Consider the following 12,377-nt stretch of genomic DNA (forward strand, 5'->3'; position numbering starts at 1 on the left):
TCAACAAATGAGAGCGCCTGGGGAATGGAAGTGTTGCTGGGGGCTGCAGGGCCTGGGTTAACCTCTACATCACCAGAGGAGCAGAGGAGGAGTAGGATAAGGGTACGGCTAAAGGCTATAAGAACTGGTCGTCTAGTGCGTTCGGAACAGAGAGTAAAAGGAGCAGATTTCTTGGCGTGAAAGAATAGATTTAAGGCATAATGTACAGATAAGGGAATGTTAGGATGTGAGTACAGTGGACGTAATCCTAGGCATTGAGTGACGATGACAGGTATTGTCTCTAGAGGCACCAGTTAAGCCAGTTGAGGTCACGGCATGTGTGGGAGGTGGGGCAAAAGGGCTATCTAAGGCATATTGGTTAGGGCTGGAGGCCCTACAGTGAAATAAGAAAATAATCACTAACCAAAACAGCAATAGACAAGGCATATTGACATTAGAGAGAGGCATGTGTAGCCGAGTGATCATAGTGTCCAATGAGTAGCAATAGGTGAGTCAGGGAGCCGATTCAGTAGTCGCTACTACGCTAGGAGAGCTGGAGACACGGCGATTCAGACAGCTAGCGGGATGGGGCTAGCAGAAGGGCCTTCGGCGACGTCGCAAACGAAAGAGCCTTTTGAAACCAATTCGGACAGTTACGTCGGCAGACCAGTCATGATGGATTGGCGGGGTTCCAGTAAAGGGTCCAGGCCAATTGGAAAAAGAGGTATTGTAGCCCAAGAATTAGCTGGTGGACCTCTTTGGTTAGCCGGGAGATGGGCCTAGCTCGAGGCTAGCTCAAGGCTAACTGGTGCTTGCTTCGGGACAGAGACGTTAGCCACTCGGATTGCAGCTGCAATGATCCGGTGTAAAGATTCAGAGCTTGCGATAGGAATCCGGGGATGTGGTAGCGAAAAAGCTGTCCGATATGCACTGGATTGATATCGCGCTGCGCAGACTGGCAGGTATTGACCGAGCTGAGGCTGGCTGGTGTCTGAGATAATGGTGAAGACCGCTATAAGTGACTGCTCGCTAGTAGCTAGTAGCTAGTTAGCTGGCTAGCTGCTGATGGGGGTTCTGGTTCTAAAGTATAAAAATAGCAGATCCGTACCACATTGGGTGAGGCGGGTTGCAGGAGAGTATATTCTGTCCGTAGATGGAACGTGAGATTAAAATATATATGAAAAAAAGAAGAGGTAAACGATATTTACACGGGACAAGACAAAACACACGTCCGACTGCTACGCCATCTTGGATTGGATCAATATAACTGTCCCCATATGGCAGGAGAGTCAAACTCATTCCACGGAAGGCCAAGTGTCTGCTGGTTTTTGTTTTTTCCTTTCAATTAAGCCCTAGACAACCTGGTGAGGTTACTAATTAGTGACCTTATTTCATCAACCAAATACTACGGAGGAGCAAAAACCAGCAGACAATCGGACCTCCGTGGAATGAGTTTTACACGTGCCTTGTGGCGTCTCAGACATGAGTCATGAGTAGGGTTGCAAAGCTACCATTCATTTACCAAAGTTACTGGAATCTTCTGTAATTTTGGTAACAAATGGCAATCTATGGTAACTTTTGTAATTTATACTTTAAAAAAAGATGTATTCATATATAGTATTTTTTATATATATATATCATTTTGTCCATGGGTTTCTAGTTGTGATGAGTATTTTTGTAATAATGTAAAAAAGGCGGTGTCAGAGGAAGGCCCCACAAATTGTCAAAGACTCCAGCCACCCAAGTCATAGACTTTCTCTGCTAAGGCATGGCAAGCCCGATGCACCGGTGCAAGTCTGGAACCAACATGACCCTGAACAGCTTCTACCCCTAAGCAATAACACTGCTAAATAGTTAGTTAAAAAGTTAACCAAATAGCTATCCAGACTATCTGCAATGACCCTTTTTGCATTAACTTTTCTGAAATATCACATATGCTGCTGCTACCGTTTATTATCTATCCTGTTGCCTAGTCACTTTATGTCTAGTTATATATCTATCTCAATTACCTCGTTCACCTGCACATCGACTCGGTACCCCATGTAGCCAAGTTATCATTACTCTTTGTGTATTTATTATTACGAGTAATTACTTTTCTATTATTTCTCTATTCTCTTTTTCTCTGCCTTATTGGGAAGGGCCTGTAAGCATTTCACTTTTAGTCTACACCAGTTGTTTTTGAAGCCTTTTTGAATCTGGGGTTAATTTGTCTAATGGTTATTGTTATTTTCAGTGTTACTTTGAATGTAGTAAAACAAATCTCAAAACCATTAAAGACTGATGTAAATACAAAATCTGGAGTTTATGGTTCATGAGGAGAAGATGATTGCAGATGATTTTGAGGATCAGCATTACACATGCAAAAAATGAGTTGTTAATAGTTTCCTTGTTTTTTGAGATATCCATACTGTGACGACCCTCTCACTCTGTCTGCCATATTCTTTCTCTCTGCTCTTTTTTCCTTAATAGGCTGTTGCTTATTTGAGCTTATTTCTTGCCATAATATGGACTTGGTCTTTTACCAAATAGGGCTATTTTCAGTATACCAACCCTACCTTGTCAAAACACAACTGACTGGCTCCCTCATGAAGCTGGTTGAGAGAATGCCAAGAGTGTGCAAAGCTGTCATCAAAGTAAAGGGTGGCTACTTTGAAGAACCTCAAATATTAAATATATTTTGATTTGTTTAACACTTTTTTGGTTGCTACATGATTCCATGTGTTATTTCATAGTTAATGTCTTCAATATAGTTCTACAATGTAGAAAATAGTAAAAAATAAAGAAAAACCCTTGAATGAGTAGGTGTGTCCAAACTTTTGACTGATACTGTACATACAAAGTTTCAAGTCTCTAGTCAAACTGGGTGAAACTTGTTATAATAGCACCACCTATAGGCCAATCGGTGCCGTTCTTAGGGACAAAGTTACTCATGGCCTGTAATTTCTGTGTAACAAATTAGGAAAAAAGTGACCAATCTATGCTGGAGTTATTTAACCATGTCAAATAAAAAACAAAATCTGAGAATAACAATACATTTAACATGCAAGTCCCTAAATATAGGGTCTAGGTAGATGGTAGTTTTTCCTATCAAAGAAAGACAGTGACAGTTTTTTCTAAATCAAGTCAACATGGACGTAGCATGTATATTTTTAATTGAGTAGAATTCAAAAGGTACCTACCTATGTAGAAAAATACATGTTGGAGGCAGGGATAGAACACTGAACCATGTAGAAATAACTTGTATGAGGCCTAGATAGAAAAATATATTTGTGCTATTTAACCTCTCTAGTACATGTGGGACGAACTCGTCCCACCTACGTAACAGCCACTGAAATCCAGTGGCGCGATTTTTGAATCGTTAGAAATGCTATAACTTCAATTTCTCAAACATATGACTATTTCACAGCTATTTAAAGACAAGAATCTCGTTAATCTAACCCCACTGTCCGATTTCAAAAAGGCTTTACAACAAAAGCAAAACATTAGATTATGTTAGCAGAGTACCCAGCCAGAAATAATCACACAGCCATTTTTCAAGCTAGCATATCATGTCACATAAACCCAAACCACAGCTAAATGCAGCACTAACCTTTTATAATCTTCATCAGATGACACACCTAGGACATTGTGTTATACAATACATGCATGTCTGTTCAATCAAGTTCATATTTATATCAAAAACCAGCTTTTTACATTAGCATGTGACGTTCAGAAAAAGCATAACCACCGCAAACTTCCGGTGAATTTACTAACAGTTTGCTAAATTACTCACGATAAACGTTCACAAAAAGCATAACAATTATTTTAAGAATTATAGATACATTACCCCTCTATGCACTCGATATGTCCGATTTTAAAATAGCTTTTCGGATGAAGCACATTTTGCAATAATCTAAGTACATAGCCCGGCATTACAGGGCTAGCTATTTAGATACCCACCCAGGTCAGCATCCACCAAAATCACATTTCCTATAAGAAAGATGTTCTTACCTTGCTTGTTCTTCATCAGAATACACTGCCAGGACTTCTACTTCAATAACAAATGTTGGTTTGGTCCCAAATAATCCATCGTTATGTTCCAACAGCGACGTTTTGTTCGTGAGTTCTAGAATGCTTTTTCGCGGTGTCGCGCATGGCGCATTGGCGTGTCAAAAATGTCTAAATATTCCATTACCGTACTTCGAAGCATGTCAACCGCTGTTTAAAACCAATTTTTATGCCATTTATGTCGTAGAGAAGTGATAATATTCCGACCGGGAGTATGCATTGAGCCTAAACAGCCGAATAAAATTTCTCCTCAGAAGCGACTCATGCACGCGCATCATTGAAAGGTCCTCCGAGCATCCACTTACAAAAGGCGATAATATGTTTCAACCTGAGGTTCCCTCGTAAACCTTCAGTTATTTCGCGGGCTCTGAGAGCCTATTGGAGCCCTGGGAATTGTCACGTTACAGCTAAGATCCTTACTTTTCAATAAAAAGAGGTAAGACGCACGACTCCTTGTCAGACAGGGTACTTCCTGCTTGAAACCTTGTCAGGTTTTTGCCTGCCATAGGAGTTCTGTTATACTCACAGACACCATTCAAACAGTTTTAGAAAATTCAGAGTGTTTTCTATCCAAACCTGAACAATAATATGCATATTCTAGCTTCTGAGTTGGTGTAGGAGGCAGTTAAAAATGGGAACATATTTTTTCCAAAATTCTCAATACTGCCCCCTATACCAAACAGGTTAATTACATGCTTGACAGTAGATGTTGGCATGGCGCCGAAACCTATGCTTTCTACTTGCACTTTTTTTGTACTCACTGTCAAGCCTATAACTAAACACAACTAGTGAGCGTTTGCGAGAACCTGCCTGGAATGCTAGAAACTCATAACCCACAGCCCCCGCGTGTGGGCAGGTTTAAGGTGTCACATAATCTGTCACATGATCTCAGTATATATACACCTGTTCTGAAAGGCCCTAGAGTCTGCAACACCACTAAGCAAGGGGCACCACCAAGCAAGCCGCATCATGAAGACCAAGGAGCTCTCCAAACAGGTCAGGGACAAAGTTGTGGAGAAGTACGGATCAGGGTTGGGTTATAAAAAAATATCCAAAACTTCGAACATCCCACGGAGCACCATTGGAAATAAAATAAAAGAGAGGGCCGCCCACCAAAACTCACGGACCGGGCAAGGAGGGCATTAATCAGAGAGGCAACAAAAAGAACCCTGAAGGAGCTGCAAAGCTCCACAGCGGAGATTGGAGTATCTGTCCATAGGACCACTTTAAGCCGTACACTCCACAGAGCTGGGCTTTACGGAAGAGTGGCTAGAAAAAAAGCCATTGCTTTTAAAGAAAAAAATAAGCAAACACATTTGGTGTTCGCCAAAAGGCATGTAGGAGACTCCCCACACATATGGAAGAAGGTATTCTTGTCAGATGAGACTAAAATTGAGCTTTTTGGCCATCAAGGAAAATGCTATGTCTGGTGCAAGCCCAATAACTCTCATCACCCCGAGAACACCATCCCCACTGTGAAGCATGGTGGTGGCAGCATCATGCTGTGGGGATGTTTTTCATCGGCAGGGACTGGGAAACTGGTCAGAATTGAAGGAATGATGGATGGCGCTAAATACAGGGAAATTCTTGAGGGAAACCTGTTTCAGTCTTCCAGAGATTTGAGACTAGGACAGAGGTTCGCCTTCCAGCAGGACAATGACCCTAAGCATACTGCTAAAGCAACACTCAAGTTGTTTAAGGGGAAACATCTAAATGTCTTGGAATGGCCTAGTCCACCAAAACTACCCGGATAAAGCACTAAACAAACTTCAGTTAGTGCTAAATACGGCTGCTAGAATCCTGACTAGAACCAAAAAATTTGATCATATTACTCCAGTGCTAGCCTCCCTACACTGGCTTCCTGTTAAGGCAAGGGCTGATTTCAAGGTTTTACTGCTAACCTACAAAGCATTACATGGGCTTGCTCCTACCTATCTTTCCGATTTGGTCCTGCCGTACATACCTACACGTACGCTACGGTCACTACACGTACGCTACGGCCTCCTAATTGTCCCTAGAATTTCTAAGCAAACGGCTGGAGGTAGGGCTTTCTCCTATAGAGCTCCATTTTTATGGAATGGTCTGCCTACCCATGTGAGAGACGCAGACTCAGTCTCAACCTTTAAGTCTTTACTGAAGACTCATCTCTTCAGTAGGTCCTATGATTAAGTATAGTCTGGCCCAGGGGTGTGAAGGTGAACGGAAAGGCTGGAGCAACGAACCGCCCTTGCTGTCTCTGCCTTGCCGGTTCCCCTCTTTCCACTGGGATTCTCTGCCTCTAACCCTATTACAGGGGCTGAGTCACTGACTTACTGGTGTTCTTCCATGCCGTCCATGGGAGGGGTGCGTCACTTGAGTGGGTTGAGTCACTGATGTGGTCTTCCTGTCTGGGTTGGCGCCCCCCCCTTGGGTTGTGCCATGGCGGAGATTTTTGTGGGCTATACTCGGCCTTGTCTTCGGACGGTAAGTTGGTGGTTGTAGACATCCCTCTAGTGGTGTGGGGGCTGTGCTTTGGCAAAGTGGGTGGGGTTATATCCTGCCTGTTTGGCCCTGTCCGGGGGTATCATTGGATGGGGCCACAGTGTCTTCTGATCCCTCCTGTCTCAGCCTCCAGTATTTATGCTGCAGTAGTTGATGTGCCGGGGGACTAGGGTCAGTCTGTTACATCTGGAGTATTCTCTTGTCTTATCCGGTGTCCTGTGTGAATTTAAATATGCTCTCTCTAATTCTCTCTTTCTCTCTTTCTTTCTTTCTCTCGGAGGACCTGAGCCCTAGGACCATGCCTCGGGACTACCTGGCATGATGACTCCTTGCTGTCCCCAGTCCACCTGGCCATGCTGCTGCTCCAGTTTCATCTGTTCTGCCTGCGGCTACGGAATCCTGACCTGTTCACCGGACGTGCTTGTTGCACCCTCGACAACTACAATGATTATTATTATTTGACCATGCTGGTCATTTATGAACATTTTAACATCTTGACCATGTTCTGTTATAATATCCACCCGGCACAGCCAGAAGAGGACTGGCCACCCCTCATAGCCTGGTTCCTCTCTAGGTTTCTTCCTAGGTTTTTGGCCTTTCTAGGGAGTTTTTCCTAGGGAGTTTTTCCTAGCCACCGTGTTTCTTTCACATGCATTGCTTGCTGTTTGGGGTTTTAGGCTGGGTTTCTGTACAGCACTTTGAGATTTCAGCTGATATACGAAGGGCTATATAAATAAATTTGATTTGATTTGATTTAGTCAAAGCCCAGACCTCAATCCAATTGAGAATCTGTGGTATCACTTAAAGATTGCTGTACACCAGCAGGAACCCATCCAATTTGAAGGAGCTGGAGCAGTTTTGCCTTGAAGAATTGACAAAAATCCCAGTGGCTAGATGTGGCTAGCTTATTGCTGCAAAAGGTGGCTCTACAAAGTATTGATTTTGGGGGGTGAATAGTTATGCACGCTCAAGTTATGTTTTTTTGTCTTATTTCTTGTTTGTTTCACAAGAAAAAATATTTTGCATCTTCAAAGTGGTAGGCTTGTTGTGTAAATCAAGTGATACAAACCCCCCAAAAATCAATTTTAATTCCAGGTTGTAAGGCAACAAAATAGGAAAAATGCCAAGGGGGTGAATACTTTCGCAAGCCACTGTATGTGGAGGGTGTCTGTGGGTCGGCAATATGCGTGTGTGTGTGTGTGTGAGCGTGCGTGTGTGTTTGTGTTTGTGTGTAGAGTCCTGTAAGTGTGCATAGAGTCAGTGTAAGAGAGTAAGTGCAAAAAACGGTCAATGCAATAGTCCGGCCAGCCTTTTGATTAACTGTTCAGCAGTCAAATGGCTTGGGGGTAGAAGCTGTTCAGGTGCCTTTTTGTCCGAGACTTGGTGCTCCGGTACCGCTTGCTGTGCGGTAGCAGAGTAAACAGTCTATGGCTTGGGTGGCTGGGGTCTTTTTTTCCGGGCCTTACCCTGACACCGCCCGGTATAGATGGCAGGGAGCTTGGCCCCAGTGATGTACTGGGCCATCTGCACCACTCTCTATAGCGCCTTGCAGTGCAGGTTAGGAGAGCATTTTAGCTAACCCTAAGCCATGTTCCACCTGCAACTAGCCATAGAAGTTTAGAAGACAGTGGTGGCTTCTAAGTCAGGAACTGAGGAAGTATTGCCAAGTAAAAGTTGTTTGAAAATCTGCTGCTTACCCTTAACACTACCATTGTATCAACTGGCAACCGCAAGCTGGAACAGCTAGCAATATCGGACTAGCCATTGATTTATCAGTTAGGTACAGTATTCAAATGTTTCCCTGAATGGCATTTTATCTGTTTTCACTGTGTTTAGATAAAACATGTATTATGCCTGTCTTATTTGTACTCTATTAATAATTTTGATAGCCAACATCCCAGTCAATTCTTATTTTCTCAACAGTCAATTCAAGGTTGTTCATGACAGCAGTAATCGTGTTTTTCATCTATCTTTTTATCTTTCTTTCGGAATATGACAAGGTAGGTACATTGTTACGGTCAGACTGAAAGCAGTCTTCTGTAACCTGTTTGCTATCAACCACTTGACATGTTGCTGGACCTGCAACTCTGGACAGAAATAATTTGTCAGGTAATACATGAATACAATGCTTTAATACGCTGATGCAATGACAACTATTATGAATTAGAAGAAGCTGTATGCCTGGATGCATGCACTCTGTGATATTGAATAATAAGCTTTCTATGTAAAGGTGATAGTAGTTAGTGACAGGTACCTCGTCTACTAAAAGTATGAATAGGTATGGTTCAAATACATGTCATTCAGAGTTAGTGGAATGCAAAACAAAAATAATGCTGTGCTCTATTCAAGTCATGCTTCTGTACCATGTTGACTGTGAAAGTGTCTTTCGTTTGTCAGAGGATTGGGTTGAACATTAACACATAAAACCTGACCCAAAAATGATTATCTGGCTTAAACAGACTGAAATAAATAATTAATCAAATAGTGGTACTGTAGCATGCACCACCCAGCAATGTTATTATAGTAAACTAAAACTGAAACGAAATTGAAAACTAATCATGAAAAAAATTATTTTGTAAACTGAAATAAAATTAACAAAACCATTTGAAAACCTGAAACTATACTACAACTATCTTTGAAACCCAAGGCCAGCTCCAGGCATAAGTGACATTAGCAGTCACTTTGGAACTCTGGGTCTGGTTCTCAACTTAATATTGAGAGTAAGAATAGTAAAATACACAAGGTGCAATTTCGAAATTTGGTTTTGCATCAGCAGTTTCTCTTGTTATGTCAGTCACTCAATTATCTGACAATGAGCCATGTACATTTTTAGATTGGTAGTTAGTCTAGCCAGCTATCTAAACTTGCAGTAATCATGGCCGAATACTAACCGGACACGTGCCCAGGGGCCCTGACCGTCAGGTGGCCCCCATTGATTTTGTTAGTCATTCCCATTCAGATATTATAATAACATGGCATAAGTCATGGAAAAATGTGTAGAATTGTAGGAATTTAGCTTTAAGGCCCCACCAGAGGGCAATGCTGCCCCTATTTCTATGTAATTCCTGACCTATAGTGGAAATTCTCGTTTAGGTTCCACCTCCGAAGAATGACGCAGGCTGCTAATAGATATTCACGAGTTGGGGGTGGGAACATTGTGGTGATTTCCAAGTGGAGTGAAGAACTAACAACAAGTAGAGCACTGACAGCTGTCAGTGTAGCTAGTTGGCATGCTAACCTTATCTAGCTAGCTAATGTTATCTCTTGTTGCTACACTGTGTTCAAAGATTAGCCAGCTGGCTAGATGGCTGGTTCTGGAGATGGATTTGTCATAAGCATTAGGAAACACTTTGCAACAGATGAATAAGGGAAATTAGTATATATTTGACTTTGTCATCTATTGTTATCTCCAATGTTTTGGCATGTTCTATAAATTGCAGCCTGGAATCCGCCATAGAAATAGAAAGAATAAGATGAAGCTTCAGTAATATGGATAGCCTATTGAACAGATTGGACTAGAGACACGTTTTTCTACAATGTAATGGACACGGTGCATCCTTTGGTAGGCTCCTGGCAGTCAGCCCATGCTAATACCATGCTTCTCACAGCTAGGTGAAGTGAAATGATAGGCTAAAATGACTGCTCATGATGCACGCCACAAGTGATATGCAACAGCACCCTGAGCATATCAGACACGAAACGAAACACCAATAAAAATGTAACAGCACAAAATAGAAACAACAGTTTTTCATTTGCGGGTGCTTTTTCATTGGTAGACACTTGTGATTTCTAGCTGCACCAATCAAATCAGTGGAGAGTGGTCAAAACCATTCATCTTGGGGCGACGGGGGTAGCAGGGTTCCAAAATGCAATCATATCCCAAGTCATTTTTTAAATACGGACAAGCAAAAATAATTGTTAAACTTGACAAATTATCCAATACATTTTGGATGCAAAAACATAAGTATGGACCCCATATTTGAATTTGCTCCATAGCTCAGGCGGCCAGGTGTAGGCTACGGCGAAAAGCATTGGCTCAGCCAAAGATGATCTATTATATTGCTCAGCTCAGTCGCAACTCATGAAGAAGAAGAATTTTTCAGGTGTTTCTTAGTAAACAATGCTATGCTGGTGGGTGGTAACATTCAAATAAAACCCAGCCCTGAAAAGAAACAGACTGAAAAGTTTTAGCATGCATATCACAGGGGAAACACTTCATTGGCACAGAAAATATTCCAAAGTTACCACTTCGGATTTCTCGCTTCAATCCCAAATATATCATACATTGACTAAAACAATGACTTATTGACTTAAATCGTTGTGCAACATCCTGGGTAAGCAGTGGCGACCCATCATTCAGGGCAGGTGGGGCTTAGCCCCACCTGTTTTGAGCCCCACATTTTTTGCAAAAAAAATGTAAAACATATTTTGGGGGGGGCTTGCTTGTTTTGCATGTTATTTTGGCATTAGTACATGTCACATATCAGTTTGTAAACAATGTAAAAAAAATATATATATATCATTGTAAAGCCGCATACAAACATGGTCTCTTTTTTGTTTCCTTGAGTGAGGCATCTCCAAAATGTAGGTGTTTCAGCCTAGTTTAGTGCTATTTGTGGCGGTGGGGCAAGCCAGCAGAAAATACAGAGCGTTGTGCCGTGATTGGCTCAGTGTTCTGCCACTCATGGAGACATTACATCACCGCAAAGTCTAAGGGTAGACCACGAAAATTGTAGCCCCTTGGGTGCTTCCATAGAGTTAGATTATAAGTGCCCATCCAAGAAGGCTCAAGGTCATTGGCCACACATAAAATTATGTCAAATCACGTAATATGTACAGTAGCTTTGATTGGACTGATCATGTCAACATCATACTTTCAAAATCTTAGCTAGTAGTCATCATCATGAATCAGGTCGACAATCTACTGGCAAATCCTTTTTAATCCTCGTTGTATGAAGAGAAATAATGAAGAGAAATTATAGATAAAATGTATCGGTGCTCATAAACAGTTGGAAATCGCAAATTCAACAATGGGTGGTTTGGAATCAGTGACAGTGGCTGTGTGGTCCTAAATCTGGGATTAAGGGGCTCCTTTCCAAGTTTAAAATGATAAACATTCAACATTGGCCATGCTGTCAATGAAGCATGATTTGTGCCGTACTCAAAACAACTAACTCGGAACTGCGAAAACTTGACTTCAGTGAGTTCAAAACAACAGGGAAGTCGGGAATAAACAAGCTCCGACTGGGAAAATACGTTTTGAATGGTCATCCAACTCGGAATTGTAAATCCGGCCTCTTTCTAGAGCTACAACCTGAAGATCAATGACGTCATCATGATTCGATCATGCTGCCTACATACCTACACTTTAATAAATGGATCACTAGTCACTTTAATAATGCCACTTTAATAATGTTTAAAGATCTTACTTTACTCATCTCATATGTATATACTGTGTTTTATACCATCTATTGCAGCTTGCCTATGCCGCTCAGTCATTGCTCATTCATATATTAATATGTACATATTCTTATCCCATCCTTTTAGATTTGTGTGTATTAGGTAGTTGTTGTGGAATTGTTATATTAATTGTTAGATATTATTGCACTGTCAGAACTAGAAGCACAAGCATTTCGCTACACTCGCATTAACATCTGCTAACCATGTGTATGTGACCAATAAGATTTTATTTGACTTGATTCAAGGTGTACGTAATAATGAGCAGCCTGGTGACCTTGAGCGCCGGAGTGGGAGTATACGTGACAACGTCAGTGAACTTCAGGTTGGAAAGTCGGAGCTCTAGAAAGATGCCAGAGTTTCCGAGTTGGATGACTTTTCCCCAGTCAGATCTCGTTTTTTCCAGAGTTCCG

Source organism: Salmo trutta, chromosome 18 (genome assembly GCF_901001165.1).
Source record: "Salmo trutta chromosome 18, fSalTru1.1, whole genome shotgun sequence".
NCBI classification, from domain to species: domain Eukaryota; kingdom Metazoa; phylum Chordata; class Actinopteri; order Salmoniformes; family Salmonidae; genus Salmo; species Salmo trutta.